Source organism: Hyla sarda, unplaced genomic scaffold, assembly GCF_029499605.1.
Source record: "Hyla sarda isolate aHylSar1 unplaced genomic scaffold, aHylSar1.hap1 scaffold_3353, whole genome shotgun sequence".
Lineage (NCBI taxonomy): Eukaryota > Metazoa > Chordata > Amphibia > Anura > Hylidae > Hyla > Hyla sarda.
In genome coordinates this window covers 1-18623 of record NW_026610102.1, presented here as the reverse complement: position 1 = coordinate 18623, position 18623 = coordinate 1, and the positions used below count along the sequence as shown (strand labels likewise).

The window sequence follows — 18623 nt, the reverse complement described above, 5'->3', positions numbered from 1 at the left end:
TAGGGGTGTGGCGCGATATTGGGGAAGGGATGAGATTTTATATTTCTTCATAAGCATTAATCTTATTTTGTCAATTAGGAACATTCAGCACCCACCCGCTATCAAGGCAGCTGCCTATCATGTCATGCCCTACCTGCACAGGTGTGCTGGCTACTCAAATGATCCAATTAAGGAAGGCCATTTAGTCAGCAGCAGCAGAAGTCCTGTGCCTGGACGCTCCAACAGGGGCCAGACACAAGCAGAAGCAGAAGCAGCAGAAGCAGCAGCAGCACCACCTTTTGTTTATTGGCTGCAGCAGCAGCAAGGCCCACAGGGCTGGCTAGCTGGCTAGCCAGCAAGCAGGTAGCAATGAAAGTAGGAATCTTTCTTTTTAACCCTGTAAGGGGGTGGTGCACTGTACCCGAAGATACTGCCATATCGGGTCAATGCATAGGGCGACGGAAGCAAGCTTCGAAATCGGCCCCCGATCTCAAAAATCCATTTAATATATGGTCCCCAGATAGGGGACGTATCAGATATTAAACTGATAAGAACAGATACTACACTTGATCTTAGCCAAAAGGCCCGAGAAGCGATAACCGTGAAAGGGGCGGGCCCAACATGGTCCCCTTCATGGGCACTATCACTGCTTGCTGTCAGGGAGGCTGCCAGACAATTTTCCATGCACACTCTGGGCTGGGGGGCAGTCAACCACCAGTACACACAGCAAGAACCTAAACCCATACCATTATTGCTAAGCAGCAAGACAGGGGCCCATTGCACTCCCACGGGGCCTTTTTAAATGCAATCCATAACCCGGATTTGCCAGGAACCCTTCTTACTCCTCCTACTTGCATGTGACACTGGGCTTAGGATCTGCATAGGAAACACACACACACAAGCACACACCTACCTTTGTTGCCTGCAGATGCCTCCTTGGCTGTCCCCCAAACGGTATCAAACCAACACCCACGGGAAGCTGTAAGCATAGAGGACATGCCTGCACCCCATTGGACTTACCTGTGTGGGTTAAATCCGGGTTATTTGACAACCTATGGCGGTGATGGTTCTGCTCAGGCAGAGCAGTGCTGATGCTCCTCATAAAGCTGTCGCTGCTGTGAAGGTTCTAGGTGATATCACAAATCCCTTTGGTTACATACACAACAAAGCTGGGTTGTTGTTGTTTACACTCTGCAAGGCCTGTGGAAGTGAGTGACATCATAGCACTGTAGTTCTGAGGGTTCAAGATGGATGCAACAATCTCCTGTTGCTTCTATGAAGGCCGTAATAGACGACATCACCAAACAGCTCCATAGTCACATACACAGCAAAGGAGAGATGTTGTTTACACCTAGTGATGTCAGTGGTATTGAGTGACATCACAGCACAGTGCTAAGGCTCCTGGGCCTGGACACAGCAGCGGCTGCAATATCTCAACGGAGAATACGTTTATATCTATGTGTGTGTGTGCGCATATATATATATATATATATATATATATATATATATATATATTTCTCCGCTGAAATCACTTTTAAACCCATTTCCACCTTTTTTTCCCTTCTCTTCCTCTTACTTTTTTTTTCACGTTTTTTTACGTTTTTTCTCCTTTTCGCCTCTTTTCTGGGCGTATTATTCTTCTTTTTCTTCTTTTTTTTTCGTCTAATGCATACCCCATCAGTGCAGCAATGCTTATTCAATACCGCCAGCAGATGGAGACACTGGGGGATAATTTTCTAAGGATTTATACTGATTTTTCCTGTCTGAATTTGTCGCACAGAAAGTTGCAGGCCAAATATGTGTGACATTTCTGCGACTTTAGCTTCTAGAGCATTTTTACAACATTATACATAGGTGCTGAATACATAAAAAGCGACTGTTCAGCGACAGACAAGTCGCATCGGCTGAAAGTAGGCCAGAATGTCAGTCCATGTTGGAGCAGGTTTAGATACAGTCTAAAGCATAGATCTCAAAGTCTATGCACAGAATTTAGCAAGGGCCTCGCACCTTCTGATGCATCAGGTAGGTGCACAATAGCATAGCCTAACCCTCTGTACTTTGGTCTATATTGATGCGGGACATAGACAGCCAGCTGATGACCAATCCATTAGTGCAATGGATGGCTGGAAGCATTTGTCTTTGCCTTTGCAATACCACAGAAGCAATGCATGGTCAATGTACAGCAATGACACACCTGTGTGAACAGCCAGGAGACCCCCCCCCCCCCATGTTATGTTACATAGTTACATAGTTAGTACGGTCGAAAAAAGACATATGTCCATCACGTTCAACCAGGGAATTAAGGGGTAGGGGTGTGGCGCGATATTGGGGAAGGGATGAGATTTTATATTTCTTCATAAGCATTAATCTTATTTTGTCAATTAGGAACATTCAGCACCCACCCGCTATCAAGGCAGCTGCCTATCATGTCATGCCCTACCTGCACAGGTGTGCTGGCTACTCAAATGATCCAATTAAGGAGGCCATTTAGTCAGCAGCAGCAGAAGTCCTGTGCCTGGACGCTCCAACAGGGGCCAGACACAAGCAGAAGCAGAAGCAGCAGAAGCAGCAGCAGCACCACCTTTTGTTTATTGGCTGCAGCAGCAGCAAGGCCCACAGGGCTGGCTAGCTGGCTAGCCAGCAAGCAGGTAGCAATGAAAGTAGGAATCTTTCTTTTTAACCCTGTAAGGGGGTGGTGCACTGTACCCGAAGATACTGCCATATCGGGTCAATTGCATAGGGCGACGGAAGCAAGCTTCGAAATCGGCCCCCGTTCTCAAAAATCCATTTAATATATGGTCCCCAGATAGGGGACGTATCAGATATTAAACTGATAAGAACAGATACTACACTTGATCTTAGCCAAAAGGCCGAGAAGCGATAACCGTGAAAGGGGCGGGCCCAACAAGGTCCCCTTCATGGGCACTATCACTGCTTGCTGTCAGGGAGGGCTGCCAGACAATTTTCCATGCACACTCTGGGCTGGGGGGCAGTCAACCACCAGTACACACAGCAGAACCTAAACCCATACCATTATTGCTAAGCAGCAAGACAGGGGCCCATTGCACTCCCACGGGGCCTTTTTAAATGCAATCCATAACCCGGATTTGCCAGGAACCCTTCTTACTCCTCCTACTTGCATGTGACACTGGGCTTAGGATCTGCATAGGAAACACACACACAAGCACACACCTACCTTTGTTGCCTGCAGATGCCTCCTTGGCTGTCCCCAAACGGTATCAAACCAACACCCACGGGAAGCTGTAAGCATAGAGGACATGCCTGCACCCCATTGGACTTACCTGTGTGGGTTAAATCCGGGTTATTTGACAACCTATGGCGGTGATGGTTCTGCTCAGGCAGAGCAGTGCTGATGCTCCTCATAAAGCTGTCGCTGCTGTGAAGGTTCTAGGTGACATCACAAATCCCTTTGGTTACATACACAACAAAGCTGGGTTGTTGTTGTTTACACTCTGCAAGGCCTGTGGAAGTGAGTGACATCATAGCACTGTAGTTCTGAGGGTTCAAGATGGATGCAACAATCTCCTGTTGCTTCTATGAAGGCCGTAATAGACGACATCACCAAACAGCTCCATAGTCACATACACAGCAAAGGAGAGATGTTGTTTACACCTAGTGATGTCAGTGGTATTGAGTGACATCACAGCACAGTGCTAAGGCTCCTGGGCCTGGACACAGCAGCGGCTGCAATATCTCAACGGAGAATACGTTTATATCTATGTGTGTGTGTGCGCATATATATATATATTATATATATATATATATATATATATATATATATTTCTCCGCCGAAATTCACTTTTAAACCCATTTCCACCTTTTTTTCCCTTCTCTTCCTCTTACTTTTTTTTTCACGTTTTTTTTACGTTTTTCTCCTTTTCGCCTCTTTTCTGGGCGTATTATTCTTCTTTTCTTCTTTTTTTTTCGTCTAATGCATACCCCATCAGTGCAGCAATGCTTATTCAATACCGCCAGCAGATGGAGACACTGGGGGATAATTTTCTAAGGATTTATACTGATTTTTCCTGTCTGAATTTGTCGCACAGAAAGTTGCAGGCCAAATATGTGTGACATTTCTGCGACTTTAGCTTCTAGAGCATTTTTACAACATTATACATAGGTGCTGAATACATAAAAAGCGACTGTTCAGCGACAGACAAGTCGCATCGGCTGAAAGTAGGCCAGAATGTCAGTCCATGTTGGAGCAGGTTTAGATACAGTCTAAAGCATAGATCTCAAAGTCTGTGCACAGAATTTAGCAAGGGCCTCGCACCTTCTGATGCATCAGGTAGGTGCACAATAGCATAGCCTAACCCTCTGTACTTTGGTCTATATTGATGCGGGACATAGACAGCCAGCTGATGACCAATCCATTAGTGCAATGGATGGCTGGAAGCATTTGTCTTTGCCTTTGCAATACCACAGAAGCAATGCATGGTCAATGTACAGCAATGACACACCTGTGTGAACAGCCAGGAGACCCCCCCCCCCCCCATGTTATGTTACATAGTTACATAGTTAGTACGGTCGAAAAAAGACATATGTCCATCACGTTCAACCAGGGAATTAAGGGGTAGGGGTGTGGCGCGATATTGGGGAAGGGATGAGATTTTTATATTTCTTCATAAGCATTAATCTTATTTTGTCAATTAGGAACATTCAGCACCCACCCGCTATCAAGGCAGCTGCCTATCATGTCATGCCCTACCTGCACAGGTGTGCTGGCTACTCAAATGATCCAATTAAGGAGGCCATTTAGTCAGCAGCAGCAGAAGTCCTGTGCCTGGACGCTCCAACAGGGGCCAGACACAAGCAGAAGCAGAAGCAGCAGAAGCAGCAGCAGCACCACCTTTTGTTTATTGGCTGCAGCAGCAGCAAGGCCCACAGGGCTGGCTAGCTGGCTAGCCAGCAAGCAGGTAGCAATGAAAGTAGGAATCTTTCTTTTTAACCCTGTAAGGGGGTGGTGCACTGTACCCGAAGATACTGCCATATCGGGTCAATGCATAGGGCGACGGAAGCAAGCTTCGAAATCGGCCCCCGTTCTCAAAAATCCATTTAATATATGGTCCCCAGATAGGGGACGTATCAGATATTAAACTGATAAGAACAGATACTACACTTGATCTTAGCCAAAAGGCCGAGAAGCGATAACCGTGAAAGGGGCGGGCCCAACAAGGTCCCCTTCATGGGCACTATCACTGCTTGCTGTCAGGGAGGCTGCCAGACAATTTTCCATGCACACTCTGGGCTGGGGGGCAGTCAACCACCAGTACACACAGCAGAACCTAAACCCATACCATTATTGCTAAGCAGCAAGACAGGGGCCCATTGCACTCCCACGGGGCCTTTTTAAATGCAATCCATAACCCGGATTTGCCAGGAACCCTTCTTACTCCTCCTACTTGCATGTGACACTGGGCTTAGGATCTGCATAGGAAACACACACACAAGCACACACCTACCTTTGTTGCCTGCAGATGCCTCCTTGGCTGTCCCCAAACGGTATCAAACCAACACCCACGGGAAGCTGTAAGCATAGAGGACATGCCTGCACCCCATTGGACTTACCTGTGTGGGTTAAATCCGGGTTATTTGACAACCTATGGCGGTGATGGTTCTGCTCAGGCAGAGCAGTGCTGATGCTCCTCATAAAGCTGTCGCTGCTGTGAAGGTTCTAGGTGACATCACAAATCCCTTTGGTTACATACACAACAAAGCTGGGTTGTTGTTGTTTACACTCTGCAAGGCCTGTGGAAGTGAGTGACATCATAGCACTGTAGTTCTGAGGGTTCAAGATGGATGCAACAATCTCCTGTTGCTTCTATGAAGGCCGTAATAGACGACATCACCAAACAGCTCCATAGTCACATACACAGCAAAGGAGAGATGTTGTTTACACCTAGTGATGTCAGTGGTATTGAGTGACATCACAGCACAGTGCTAAGGCTCCTGGGCCTGGACACAGCAGCGGCTGCAATATCTCAACGGAGAATACGTTTATATCTATGTGTGTGTGTGCGCATATATATATATATATATATATATATATATATATATATTTCTCCGCCGAAATCACTTTTAAACCCATTTCCACCTTTTTTTCCCTTCTCTTCCTCTTACTTTTTTTTCACGTTTTTTTACGTTTTTCTCCTTTTCGCCTCTTTTCTGGGCGTATTATTCTTCTTTTTCTTCTTTTTTTTCGTCTAATGCATACCCCATCAGTGCAGCAATGCTTATTCAATACCGCCAGCAGATGGAGACACTGGGGGATAATTTTCTAAGGATTTATACTGATTTTTCCTGTCTGAATTTGTCGCACAGAAAGTTGCAGGCCAAATATGTGTGACATTTCTGCGACTTTAGCTTCTAGAGCATTTTTACAACATTATACATAGGTGCTGAATACATAAAAAGCGACTGTTCAGCGACAGACAAGTCGCATCGGCTGAAAGTAGGCCAGAATGTCAGTCCATGTTGGAGCAGGTTTAGATACAGTCTAAAGCATAGATCTCAAAGTCTGTGCACAGAATTTAGCAAGGGCCTCGCACCTTCTGATGCATCAGGTAGGTGCACAATAGCATAGCCTAACCCTCTGTACTTTGGTCTATATTGATGCGGGACATAGACAGCCAGCTGATGACCAATCCATTAGTGCAATGGATGGCTGGAAGCATTTGTCTTTGCCTTTGCAATACCACAGAAGCAATGCATGGTCAATGTACAGCAATGACACACCTGTGTGAACAGCCAGGAGACCCCCCCCCCCCATGTTATGTTACATAGTTACATAGTTAGTACGGTCGAAAAAAGACATATGTCCATCACGTTCAACCAGGGAATTAAGGGGTAGGGGTGTGGCGCGATATTGGGGAAGGGATGAGATTTTATATTTCTTCATAAGCATTAATCTTATTTTGTCAATTAGGAACATTCAGCACCCACCCGCTATCAAGGCAGCTGCCTATCATGTCATGCCCTACCTGCACAGGTGTGCTGGCTACTCAAATGATCCAATTAAGGAGGCCATTTAGTCAGCAGCAGCAGAAGTCCTGTGCCTGGACGCTCCAACAGGGGCCAGACACAAGCAGAAGCAGAAGCAGCAGAAGCAGCAGCAGCACCACCTTTTGTTTATTGGCTGCAGCAGCAGCAAGGCCCACAGGGCTGGCTAGCTGGCTAGCCAGCAAGCAGGTAGCAATGAAAGTAGGAATCTTTCTTTTTAACCCTGTAAGGGGGTGGTGCACTGTACCCGAAGATACTGCCATATCGGGTCAATGCATAGGGCGACGGAAGCAAGCTTCGAAATCGGCCCCCGTTCTCAAAAATCCATTTAATATATGGTCCCCAGATAGGGGACGTATCAGATATTAAACTGATAAGAACAGATACTACACTTGATCTTAGCCAAAAGGCCGAGAAGCGATAACCGTGAAAGGGGCGGGCCCAACAAGGTCCCCTTCATGGGCACTATCACTGCTTGCTGTCAGGGAGGCTGCCAGACAATTTTCCATGCACACTCTGGGCTGGGGGGCAGTCAACCACCAGTACACACAGCAGAACCTAAACCCATACCATTATTGCTAAGCAGCAAGACAGGGGCCCATTGCACTCCCACGGGGCCTTTTTAAATGCAATCCATAACCCGGATTTGCCAGGAACCCTTCTTACTCCTCCTACTTGCATGTGACACTGGGCTTAGGATCTGCATAGGAAACACACACACAAGCACACACCTACCTTTGTTGCCTGCAGATGCCTCCTTGGCTGTCCCCAAACGGTATCAAACCAACACCCACGGGAAGCTGTAAGCATAGAGGACATGCCTGCACCCCATTGGACTTACCTGTGTGGGTTAAATCCGGGTTATTTGACAACCTATGGCGGTGATGGTTCTGCTCAGGCAGAGCAGTGCTGATGCTCCTCATAAAGCTGTCGCTGCTGTGAAGGTTCTAGGTGACATCACAAATCCCTTTGGTTACATACACAACAAAGCTGGGTTGTTGTTGTTTACACTCTGCAAGGCCTGTGGAAGTGAGTGACATCATAGCACTGTAGTTCTGAGGGTTCAAGATGGATGCAACAATCTCCTGTTGCTTCTATGAAGGCCGTAATAGACGACATCACCAAACAGCTCCATAGTCACATACACAGCAAAGGAGAGATGTTGTTTACACCTAGTGATGTCAGTGGTATTGAGTGACATCACAGCACAGTGCTAAGGCTCCTGGGCCTGGACACAGCAGCGGCTGCAATATCTCAACGGAGAATACGTTTATATCTATGTGTGTGTGTGCGCATATATATATATATATATATATATATATATATATTTCTCCGCCAAAATCACTTTTAAACCCATTTCCACCTTTTTTTCCCTTCTCTTCCTCTTACTTTTTTTTCACGTTTTTTTACGTTTTTCTCCTTTTCGCCTCTTTTCTGGGCGTATTATTCTTCTTTTTCTTCTTTTTTTTCGTCTAATGCATACCCCATCAGTGCAGCAATGCTTATTCAATACCGCCAGCAGATGGAGACACTGGGGGATAATTTTCTAAGGATTTATACTGATTTTTCCTGTCTGAATTTGTCGCACAGAAAGTTGCAGGCCAAATATGTGTGACATTTCTGCGACTTTAGCTTCTAGAGCATTTTTACAACATTATACATAGGTGCTGAATACATAAAAAGCGACTGTTCAGCGACAGACAAGTCGCATCGGCTGAAAGTAGGCCAGAATGTCAGTCCATGTTGGAGCAGGTTTAGATACAGTCTAAAGCATAGATCTCAAAGTCTGTGCACAGAATTTAGCAAGGGCCTCGCACCTTCTGATGCATCAGGTAGGTGCACAATAGCATAGCCTAACCCTCTGTACTTTGGTCTATATTGATGCGGGACATAGACAGCCAGCTGATGACCAATCCATTAGTGCAATGGATGGCTGGAAGCATTTGTCTTTGCCTTTGCAATACCACAGAAGCAATGCATGGTCAATGTACAGCAATGACACACCTGTGTGAACAGCCAGGAGACCCCCCCCCCCCCATGTTATGTTACATAGTTACATAGTTAGTACGGTCGAAAAAAGACATATGTCCATCACGTTCAACCAGGGAATTAAGGGGTAGGGGTGTGGCGCGATATTGGGGAAGGGATGAGATTTTATATTTCTTCATAAGCATTAATCTTATTTTGTCAATTAGGAACATTCAGCACCCACCCGCTATCAAGGCAGCTGCCTATCATGTCATGCCCTACCTGCACAGGTGTGCTGGCTACTCAAATGATCCAATTAAGGTGGCCATTTAGTCAGCAGCAGCAGAAGTCCTGTGCCTGGACGCTCCAACAGGGGCCAGACACAAGCAGAAGCAGAAGCAGCAGAAGCAGCAGCAGCACCACCTTTTGTTTATTGGCTGCAGCAGCAGCAAGGCCCACAGGGCTGGCTAGCTGGCTAGCCAGCAAGCAGGTAGCAATGAAAGTAGGAATCTTTCTTTTTAACCCTGTAAGGGGGTGGTGCACTGTACCCGAAGATACTGCCATATCGGGTCAATGCATAGGGCGACGGAAGCAAGCTTCGAAATCGGCCCCCGTTCTCAAAAATCCATTTAATATATGGTCCCCAGATAGGGGACGTATCAGATATTAAACTGATAAGAACAGATACTACACTTGATCTTAGCCAAAAGGCCGAGAAGCGATAACCGTGAAAGGGGCGGGCCCAACAAGGTCCCCTTCATGGGCACTATCACTGCTTGCTGTCAGGGAGGCTGCCAGACAATTTTCCATGCACACTCTGGGCTGGGGGGCAGTCAACCACCAGTACACACAGCAGAACCTAAACCCATACCATTATTGCTAAGCAGCAAGACAGGGGCCCATTGCACTCCCACGGGGCCTTTTTAAATGCAATCCATAACCCGGATTTGCCAGGAACCCTTCTTACTCCTCCTACTTGCATGTGACACTGGGCTTAGGATCTGCATAGGAAACACACACACAAGCACACACCTACCTTTGTTGCCTGCAGATGCCTCCTTGGCTGTCCCCAAACGGTATCAAACCAACACCCACGGGAAGCTGTAAGCATAGAGGACATGCCTGCACCCCATTGGACTTACCTGTGTGGGTTAAATCCGGGTTATTTGACAACCTATGGCGGTGATGGTTCTGCTCAGGCAGAGCAGTGCTGATGCTCCTCATAAAGCTGTCGCTGCTGTGAAGGTTCTAGGTGACATCACAAATCCCTTTGGTTACATACACAACAAAGCTGGGTTGTTGTTGTTTACACTCTGCAAGGCCTGTGGAAGTGAGTGACATCATAGCACTGTAGTTCTGAGGGTTCAAGATGGATGCAACAATCTCCTGTTGCTTCTATGAAGGCCGTAATAGACGACATCACCAAACAGCTCCATAGTCACATACACAGCAAAGGAGAGATGTTGTTTACACCTAGTGATGTCAGTGGTATTGAGTGACATCATAGCACAGTGCTAAGGCTCCTGGGCCTGGACACAGCAGCGGCTGCAATATCTCAACGGAGAATACGTTTATATCTATGTGTGTGTGTGCGCATATATATATATATATATATATATATATATATATATATTTCTCCGCCGAAATCACTTTTAAACCCATTTCCACCTTTTTTTCCCTTCTCTTCCTCTTACTTTTTTTTCACGTTTTTTTACGTTTTTCTCCTTTTCGCCTCTTTTCTGGGCGTATTATTCTTCTTTTTCTTCTTTTTTTTCGTCTAATGCATACCCCATCAGTGCAGCAATGCTTATTCAATACCGCCAGCAGATGGAGACACTGGGGGATAATTTTCTAAGGATTTATACTGATTTTTCCTGTCTGAATTTGTCGCACAGAAAGTTGCAGGCCAAATATGTGTGACATTTCTGCGACTTTAGCTTCTAGAGCATTTTTACAACATTATACATAGGTGCTGAATACATAAAAAGCGACTGTTCAGCGACAGACAAGTCGCATCGGCTGAAAGTAGGCCAGAATGTCAGTCCATGTTGGAGCAGGTTTAGATACAGTCTAAAGCATAGATCTCAAAGTCTGTGCACAGAATTTAGCAAGGGCCTCGCACCTTCTGATGCATCAGGTAGGTGCACAATAGCATAGCCTAACCCTCTGTACTTTGGTCTATATTGATGCGGGACATAGACAGCCAGCTGATGACCAATCCATTAGTGCAATGGATGGCTGGAAGCATTTGTCTTTGCCTTTGCAATACCACAGAAGCAATGCATGGTCAATGTACAGCAATGACACACCTGTGTGAACAGCCAGGAGACCCCCCCCCCCCATGTTATGTTACATAGTTACATAGTTAGTACGGTCGAAAAAAGACATATGTCCATCACGTTCAACCAGGGAATTAAGGGGTAGGGGTGTGGCGCGATATTGGGGAAGGGATGAGATTTTATATTTCTTCATAAGCATTAATCTTATTTTGTCAATTAGGAACATTCAGCACCCACCCGCTATCAAGGCAGCTGCCTATCATGTCATGCCCTACCTGCACAGGTGTGCTGGCTACTCAAATGATCCAATTAAGGAGGCCATTTAGTCAGCAGCAGCAGAAGTCCTGTGCCTGGACGCTCCAACAGGGGCCAGACACAAGCAGAAGCAGAAGCAGCAGAAGCAGCAGCAGCACCACCTTTTGTTTATTGGCTGCAGCAGCAGCAAGGCCCACAGGGCTGGCTAGCTGGCTAGCCAGCAAGCAGGTAGCAATGAAAGTAGGAATCTTTCTTTTTAACCCTGTAAGGGGGTGGTGCACTGTACCCGAAGATACTGCCATATCGGGTCAATGCATAGGGCGACGGAAGCAAGCTTCGAAATCGGCCCCCGTTCTCAAAAATCCATTTAATATATGGTCCCCAGATAGGGGACGTATCAGATATTAAACTGATAAGAACAGATACTACACTTGATCTTAGCCAAAAGGCCGAGAAGCGATAACCGTGAAAGGGGCGGGCCCAACAAGGTCCCCTTCATGGGCACTATCACTGCTTGCTGTCAGGGAGGCTGCCAGACAATTTTCCATGCACACTCTGGGCTGGGGGGCAGTCAACCACCAGTACACACAGCAGAACCTAAACCCATACCATTATTGCTAAGCAGCAAGACAGGGGCCCATTGCACTCCCACGGGGCCTTTTTAAATGCAATCCATAACCCGGATTTGCCAGGAACCCTTCTTACTCCTCCTACTTGCATGTGACACTGGGCTTAGGATCTGCATAGGAAACACACACACAAGCACACACCTACCTTTGTTGCCTGCAGATGCCTCCTTGGCTGTCCCCAAACGGTATCAAACCAACACCCACGGGAAGCTGTAAGCATAGAGGACATGCCTGCACCCCATTGGACTTACCTGTGTGGGTTAAATCCGGGTTATTTGACAACCTATGGCGGTGATGGTTCTGCTCAGGCAGAGCAGTGCTGATGCTCCTCATAAAGCTGTCGCTGCTGTGAAGGTTCTAGGTGACATCACAAATCCCTTTGGTTACATACACAACAAAGCTGGGTTGTTGTTGTTTACACTCTGCAAGGCCTGTGGAAGTGAGTGACATCATAGCACTGTAGTTCTGAGGGTTCAAGATGGATGCAACAATCTCCTGTTGCTTCTATGAAGGCCGTAATAGACGACATCACCAAACAGCTCCATAGTCACATACACAGCAAAGGAGAGATGTTGTTTACACCTAGTGATGTCAGTGGTATTGAGTGACATCACAGCACAGTGCTAAGGCTCCTGGGCCTGGACACAGCAGCGGCTGCAATATCTCAACGGAGAATACGTTTATATCTATGTGTGTGTGTGCGCATATATATATATATATATATATATATATATATATATATATTTCTCCGCCGAAATCACTTTTAAACCCATTTCCACCTTTTTTTCCCTTCTCTTCCTCTTACTTTTTTTTCACGTTTTTTTACGTTTTTCTCCTTTTCGCCTCTTTTCTGGGCGTATTATTCTTCTTTTTCTTCTTTTTTTTCGTCTAATGCATACCCCATCAGTGCAGCAATGCTTATTCAATACCGCCAGCAGATGGAGACACTGGGGGATAATTTTCTAAGGATTTATACTGATTTTTCCTGTCTGAATTTGTCGCACAGAAAGTTGCAGGCCAAATATGTGTGACATTTCTGCGACTTTAGCTTCTAGAGCATTTTTACAACATTATACATAGGTGCTGAATACATAAAAAGCGACTGTTCAGCGACAGACAAGTCGCATCGGCTGAAAGTAGGCCAGAATGTCAGTCCATGTTGGAGCAGGTTTAGATACAGTCTAAAGCATAGATCTCAAAGTCTGTGCACAGAATTTAGCAAGGGCCTCGCACCTTCTGATGCATCAGGTAGGTGCACAATAGCATAGCCTAACCCTCTGTACTTTGGTCTATATTGATGCGGGACATAGACAGCCAGCTGATGACCAATCCATTAGTGCAATGGATGGCTGGAAGCATTTGTCTTTGCCTTTGCAATACCACAGAAGCAATGCATGGTCAATGTACAGCAATGACACACCTGTGTGAACAGCCAGGAGACCCCCCCCCCCCCATGTTATGTTACATAGTTACATAGTTAGTACGGTCGAAAAAAGACATATGTCCATCACGTTCAACCAGGGAATTAAGGGGTAGGGGTGTGGCGCGATATTGGGGAAGGGATGAGATTTTATATTTCTTCATAAGCATTAATCTTATTTTGTCAATTAGGAACATTCAGCACCCACCCGCTATCAAGGCAGCTGCCTATCATGTCATGCCCTACCTGCACAGGTGTGCTGGCTACTCAAATGATCCAATTAAGGAGGCCATTTAGTCAGCAGCAGCAGAAGTCCTGTGCCTGGACGCTCCAACAGGGGCCAGACACAAGCAGAAGCAGAAGCAGCAGAAGCAGCAGCAGCACCACCTTTTGTTTATTGGCTGCAGCAGCAGCAAGGCCCACAGGGCTGGCTAGCTGGCTAGCCAGCAAGCAGGTAGCAATGAAAGTAGGAATCTTTCTTTTTAACCCTGTAAGGGGGTGGTGCACTGTACCCGAAGATACTGCCATATCGGGTCAATGCATAGGGCGACGGAAGCAAGCTTCGAAATCGGCCCCCGTTCTCAAAAATCCATTTAATATATGGTCCCCAGATAGGGGACGTATCAGATATTAAACTGATAAGAACAGATACTACACTTGATCTTAGCCAAAAGGCCGAGAAGCGATAACCGTGAAAGGGGCGGGCCCAACAAGGTCCCCTTCATGGGCACTATCACTGCTTGCTGTCAGGGAGGCTGCCAGACAATTTTCCATGCACACTCTGGGCTGGGGGGCAGTCAACCACCAGTACACACAGCAGAACCTAAACCCATACCATTATTGCTAAGCAGCAAGACAGGGGCCCATTGCACTCCCACGGGGCCTTTTTAAATGCAATCCATAACCCGGATTTGCCAGGAACCCTTCTTACTCCTCCTACTTGCATGTGACACTGGGCTTAGGATCTGCATAGGAAACACACACACAATCACACACCTACCTTTGTTGCCTGCAGATGCCTCCTTGGCTGTCCCCAAACGGTATCAAACCAACACCCACGGGAAGCTGTAAGCATAGAGGACATGCCTGCACCCCATTGGACTTACCTGTGTGGGTTAAATCCGGGTTATTTGACAACCTATGGCGGTGATGGTTCTGCTCAGGCAGAGCAGTGCTGATGCTCCTCATAAAGCTGTCGCTGCTGTGAAGGTTCTAGGTGACATCACAAATCCCTTTGGTTACATACACAACAAAGCTGGGTTGTTGTTGTTTACACTCTGCAAGGCCTGTGGAAGTGAGTGACATCATAGCACTGTAGTTCTGAGGGTTCAAGATGGATGCAACAATCTCCTGTTGCTTCTATGAAGGCCGTAATAGACGACATCACCAAACAGCTCCATAGTCACATACACAGCAAAGGAGAGATGTTGTTTACACCTAGTGATGTCAGTGGTATTGAGTGACATCACAGCACAGTGCTAAGGCTCCTGGGCCTGGACACAGCAGCGGCTGCAATATCTCAACGGAGAATACGTTTATATCTATGTGTGTGTGTGCGCATATATATATATATATATATATATATATATATATATATATATATATTTCTCCGCCGAAATCACTTTTAAACCCATTTCCACCTTTTTTTCCCTTCTCTTCCTCTTACTTTTTTTTCACGTTTTTTTACGTTTTTCTCCTTTTCGCCTCTTTTCTGGGCGTATTATTCTTCTTTTTCTTCTTTTTTTTCGTCTAATGCATACCCCATCAGTGCAGCAATGCTTATTCAATACCGCCAGCAGATGGAGACACTGGGGGATAATTTTCTAAGGATTTATACTGATTTTTCCTGTCTGAATTTGTCGCACAGAAAGTTGCAGGCCAAATATGTGTGACATTTCTGCGACTTTAGCTTCTAGAGCATTTTTACAACATTATACATAGGTGCTGAATACATAAAAAGCGACTGTTCAGCGACAGACAAGTCGCATCGGCTGAAAGTAGGCCAGAATGTCAGTCCATGTTGGAGCAGGTTTAGATACAGTCTAAAGCATAGATCTCAAAGTCTGTGCACAGAATTTAGCAAGGGCCTCGCACCTTCTGATGCATCAGGTAGGTGCACAATAGCATAGCCTAACCCTCTGTACTTTGGTCTATATTGATGCGGGACATAGACAGCCAGCTGATGACCAATCCATTAGTGCAATGGATGGCTGGAAGCATTTGTCTTTGCCTTTGCAATACCACAGAAGCAATGCATGGTCAATGTACAGCAATGACACACCTGTGTGAACAGCCAGGAGACCCCCCCCCCCCCCATGTTATGTTACATAGTTACATAGTTAGTACGGTCGAAAAAAGACATATGTCCATCACGTTCAACCAGGGAATTAAGGGGTAGGGGTGTGGCGCGATATTGGGGAAGGGATGAGATTTTATATTTCTTCATAAGCATTAATCTTATTTTGTCAATTAGGAACATTCAGCACCCACCCGCTATCAAGGCAGCTGCCTATCATGTCATGCCCTACCTGCACAGGTGTGCTGGCTACTCAAATGATCCAATTAAGGAGGCCATTTAGTCAGCAGCAGCAGAAGTCCTGTGCCTGGACGCTCCAACAGGGGCCAGACACAAGCAGAAGCAGAAGCAGCAGAAGCACCACCTTTTGTTTATTGGCTGCAGCAGCAGCAAGGCCCACAGGGCTGGCTAGCTGGCTAGCCAGCAAGCAGGTAGCAATGAAAGTAGGAATCTTTCTTTTTAACCCTGTAAGGGGGTGGTGCACTGTACCCGAAGATACTGCCATATCGGGTCAATGCATAGGGCGACGGAAGCAAGCTTCGAAATCGGCCCCCGTTCTCAAAAATCCATTTAATATATGGTCCCCAGATAGGGGACGTATCAGATATTAAACTGATAAGAACAGATACTACACTTGATCTTAGCCAAAAGGCCGAGAAGCGATAACCGTGAAAGGGGCGGGCCCAACAAGGTCCCCTTCATGGGCACTATCACTGCTTGCTGTCAGGGAGGCTGCCAGACAATTTTCCATGCACACTCTGGGCTGGGGGGCAGTCAACCACCAGTACACACAGCAGAACCTAAACCCATACCATTATTGCTAAGCAGCAAGACAGGGGCCCATTGCACTCCCACGGGGCCTTTTTAAATGCAATCCATAACCCGGATTTGCCAGGAACCCTTCTTACTCCTCCTACTTGCATGTGACACTGGGCTTAGGATCTGCATAGGAAACACACACACAAGCACACACCTACCTTTGTTGCCTGCAGATGCCTCCTTGGCTGTCCCCAAACGGTATCAAACCAACACCCACGGGAAGCTGTAAGCATAGAGGACATGCCTGCACCCCATTGGACTTACCTGTGTGGGTTAAATCCGGGTTATTTGACAACCTATGGCGGTGATGGTTCTGCTCAGGCAGAGCAGTGCTGATGCTCCTCATAAAGCTGTCGCTGCTGTGAAGGTTCTAGGTGACATCACAAATCCCTTTGGTTACATACACAACAAAGCTGGGTTGTTGTTGTTTACACTCTGCAAGGCCTGTGGAAGTGAGTGACATCATAGCACTGTAGTTCTGAGGGTTCAAGATGGATGCAACAATCTCCTGTTGCTTCTATGAAGGCCGTAATAGACGACATCACCAAACAGCTCCATAGTCACATACACAGCAAAGGAGAGATGTTGTTTACACCTAGTGATGTCAGTGGTATTGAGTGACATCACAGCACAGTGCTAAGGCTCCTGGGCCTGGACACAGCAGCGGCTGCAATATCTCAACGGAGAATACGTTTATATCTATGTGTGTGTGTGCGCATATATATATATATATATATATATATATATATATATATATATATATATTTCTCCGCCGAAATCACTTTTAAACCCATTTCCACCTTTTTTTCCCTTCTCTTCCTCTTACTTTTTTTTCACGTTTTTTTACGTTTTTCTCCTTTTCGCCTCTTTTCTGGGCGTATTATTCTTCTTTTTCTTCTTTTTTTTCGTCTAATGCATACCCCATCAGTGCAGCAATGCTTATTCAATACCACCAGCAGATGGAGACACTGGGGGATAATTTTCTAAGGATTTATACTGATTTTTCCTGTCTGAATTTGTCGCACAGAAAGTTGCAGGCCAAATATGTGTGACATTTCTGCGACTTTAGCTTCTAGAGCATTTTTACAACATTATACATAGGTGCTGAATACATAAAAAGCGACTGTTCAGCGACAGACAAGTCGCATCGGCTGAAAGTAGGCCAGAATGTCAGTCCATGTTGGAGCAGGTTTAGATACAGTCTAAAGCATAGATCTCAAAGTCTGTGCACAGAATTTAGCAAGGGCCTCGCACCTTCTGATGCATCAGGTAGGTGCACAATAGCATAGCCTAACCCTCTGTACTTTGGTCTATATTGATGCGGGACATAGACAGCCAGCTGATGACCAATCCATTAGTGCAATGGATGGCTGGAAGCATTTGTCTTTGCCTTTGCAATACCACAGAAGCAATGCATGGTCAATGTACAGCAATGACACACCTGTGTGAACAGCCAGGAGACCCCCCCCCCCCCCCCATGTTATGTTACATAGTTACATAGTTAGTACGGTCGAAAAAAGACATATGTCCATCACGTTCAACCAGGGAATTAAGGGGTAGGGGTGTGGCGCGATATTGGGGAAGGGATGAGATTTTATATTTCTTCATAAGCATTAATCTTATTTTGTCAATTAGGAACATTCAGCACCCACCCGCTATCAAGGCAGCTGCCTATCATGTCATGCCCTACCTGCACAGGTGTGCTGGCTACTCAAATGATCCAATTAAGGAGGCCATTTAGTCAGCAGCAGCAGAAGTCCTGTGCCTGGACGCTCCAACAGGGGCCAGACACAAGCAGAAGCAGAAGCAGCAGAAGCAGCAGCAGCACCACCTTTTGTTTATTGGCTGCAGCAGCAGCAAGGCCCACAGGGCTGGCTAGCTGGCTAGCCAGCAAGCAGGTAGCAATGAAAGTAGGAATCTTTCTTTTTAACCCTGTAAGGGGGTGGTGCACTGTACCC

The 18623-nt window shown here is 46.2% G+C and overlaps 8 non-coding genes across 8 annotated transcripts; all 8 read right to left on the bottom strand.

Moving 5' to 3' along the window:
* Nucleotides 1-384: 384 nt before the first annotated feature.
* LOC130330480 (U2 spliceosomal RNA) lies at nt 385-576 on the bottom strand. The gene has a single exon (XR_008873626.1). It is a non-coding gene; the product is annotated as a U2 spliceosomal RNA (small nuclear RNA).
* A 2093-nt stretch (nt 577-2669) lies between these two features.
* On the bottom strand, nt 2670-2861 carry LOC130330481 (U2 spliceosomal RNA). The gene has a single exon (XR_008873627.1). It is a non-coding gene; the product is annotated as a U2 spliceosomal RNA (small nuclear RNA).
* A 2097-nt stretch (nt 2862-4958) lies between these two features.
* LOC130330479 (U2 spliceosomal RNA) lies at nt 4959-5149 on the bottom strand. The gene has a single exon (XR_008873625.1). It is a non-coding gene; the product is annotated as a U2 spliceosomal RNA (small nuclear RNA).
* Nucleotides 5150-7230: 2081 nt separating this feature from the next.
* Nucleotides 7231-7421, bottom strand: LOC130330486 (U2 spliceosomal RNA). The gene has a single exon (XR_008873631.1). It is a non-coding gene; the product is annotated as a U2 spliceosomal RNA (small nuclear RNA).
* Nucleotides 7422-9499: 2078 nt separating this feature from the next.
* Nucleotides 9500-9690, bottom strand: LOC130330485 (U2 spliceosomal RNA). Its single transcript, XR_008873630.1, has one exon. It is a non-coding gene; the product is annotated as a U2 spliceosomal RNA (small nuclear RNA).
* A 2081-nt stretch (nt 9691-11771) lies between these two features.
* Nucleotides 11772-11962, bottom strand: LOC130330484 (U2 spliceosomal RNA). Its single transcript, XR_008873629.1, has one exon. It is a non-coding gene; the product is annotated as a U2 spliceosomal RNA (small nuclear RNA).
* Nucleotides 11963-14046: 2084 nt separating this feature from the next.
* Nucleotides 14047-14237, bottom strand: LOC130330482 (U2 spliceosomal RNA). Its single transcript, XR_008873628.1, has one exon. It is a non-coding gene; the product is annotated as a U2 spliceosomal RNA (small nuclear RNA).
* A 2082-nt stretch (nt 14238-16319) lies between these two features.
* LOC130330478 (U2 spliceosomal RNA) lies at nt 16320-16510 on the bottom strand. Its single transcript, XR_008873624.1, has one exon. It is a non-coding gene; the product is annotated as a U2 spliceosomal RNA (small nuclear RNA).
* Between the last annotated feature and the right edge of the window lie 2113 nt (nt 16511-18623).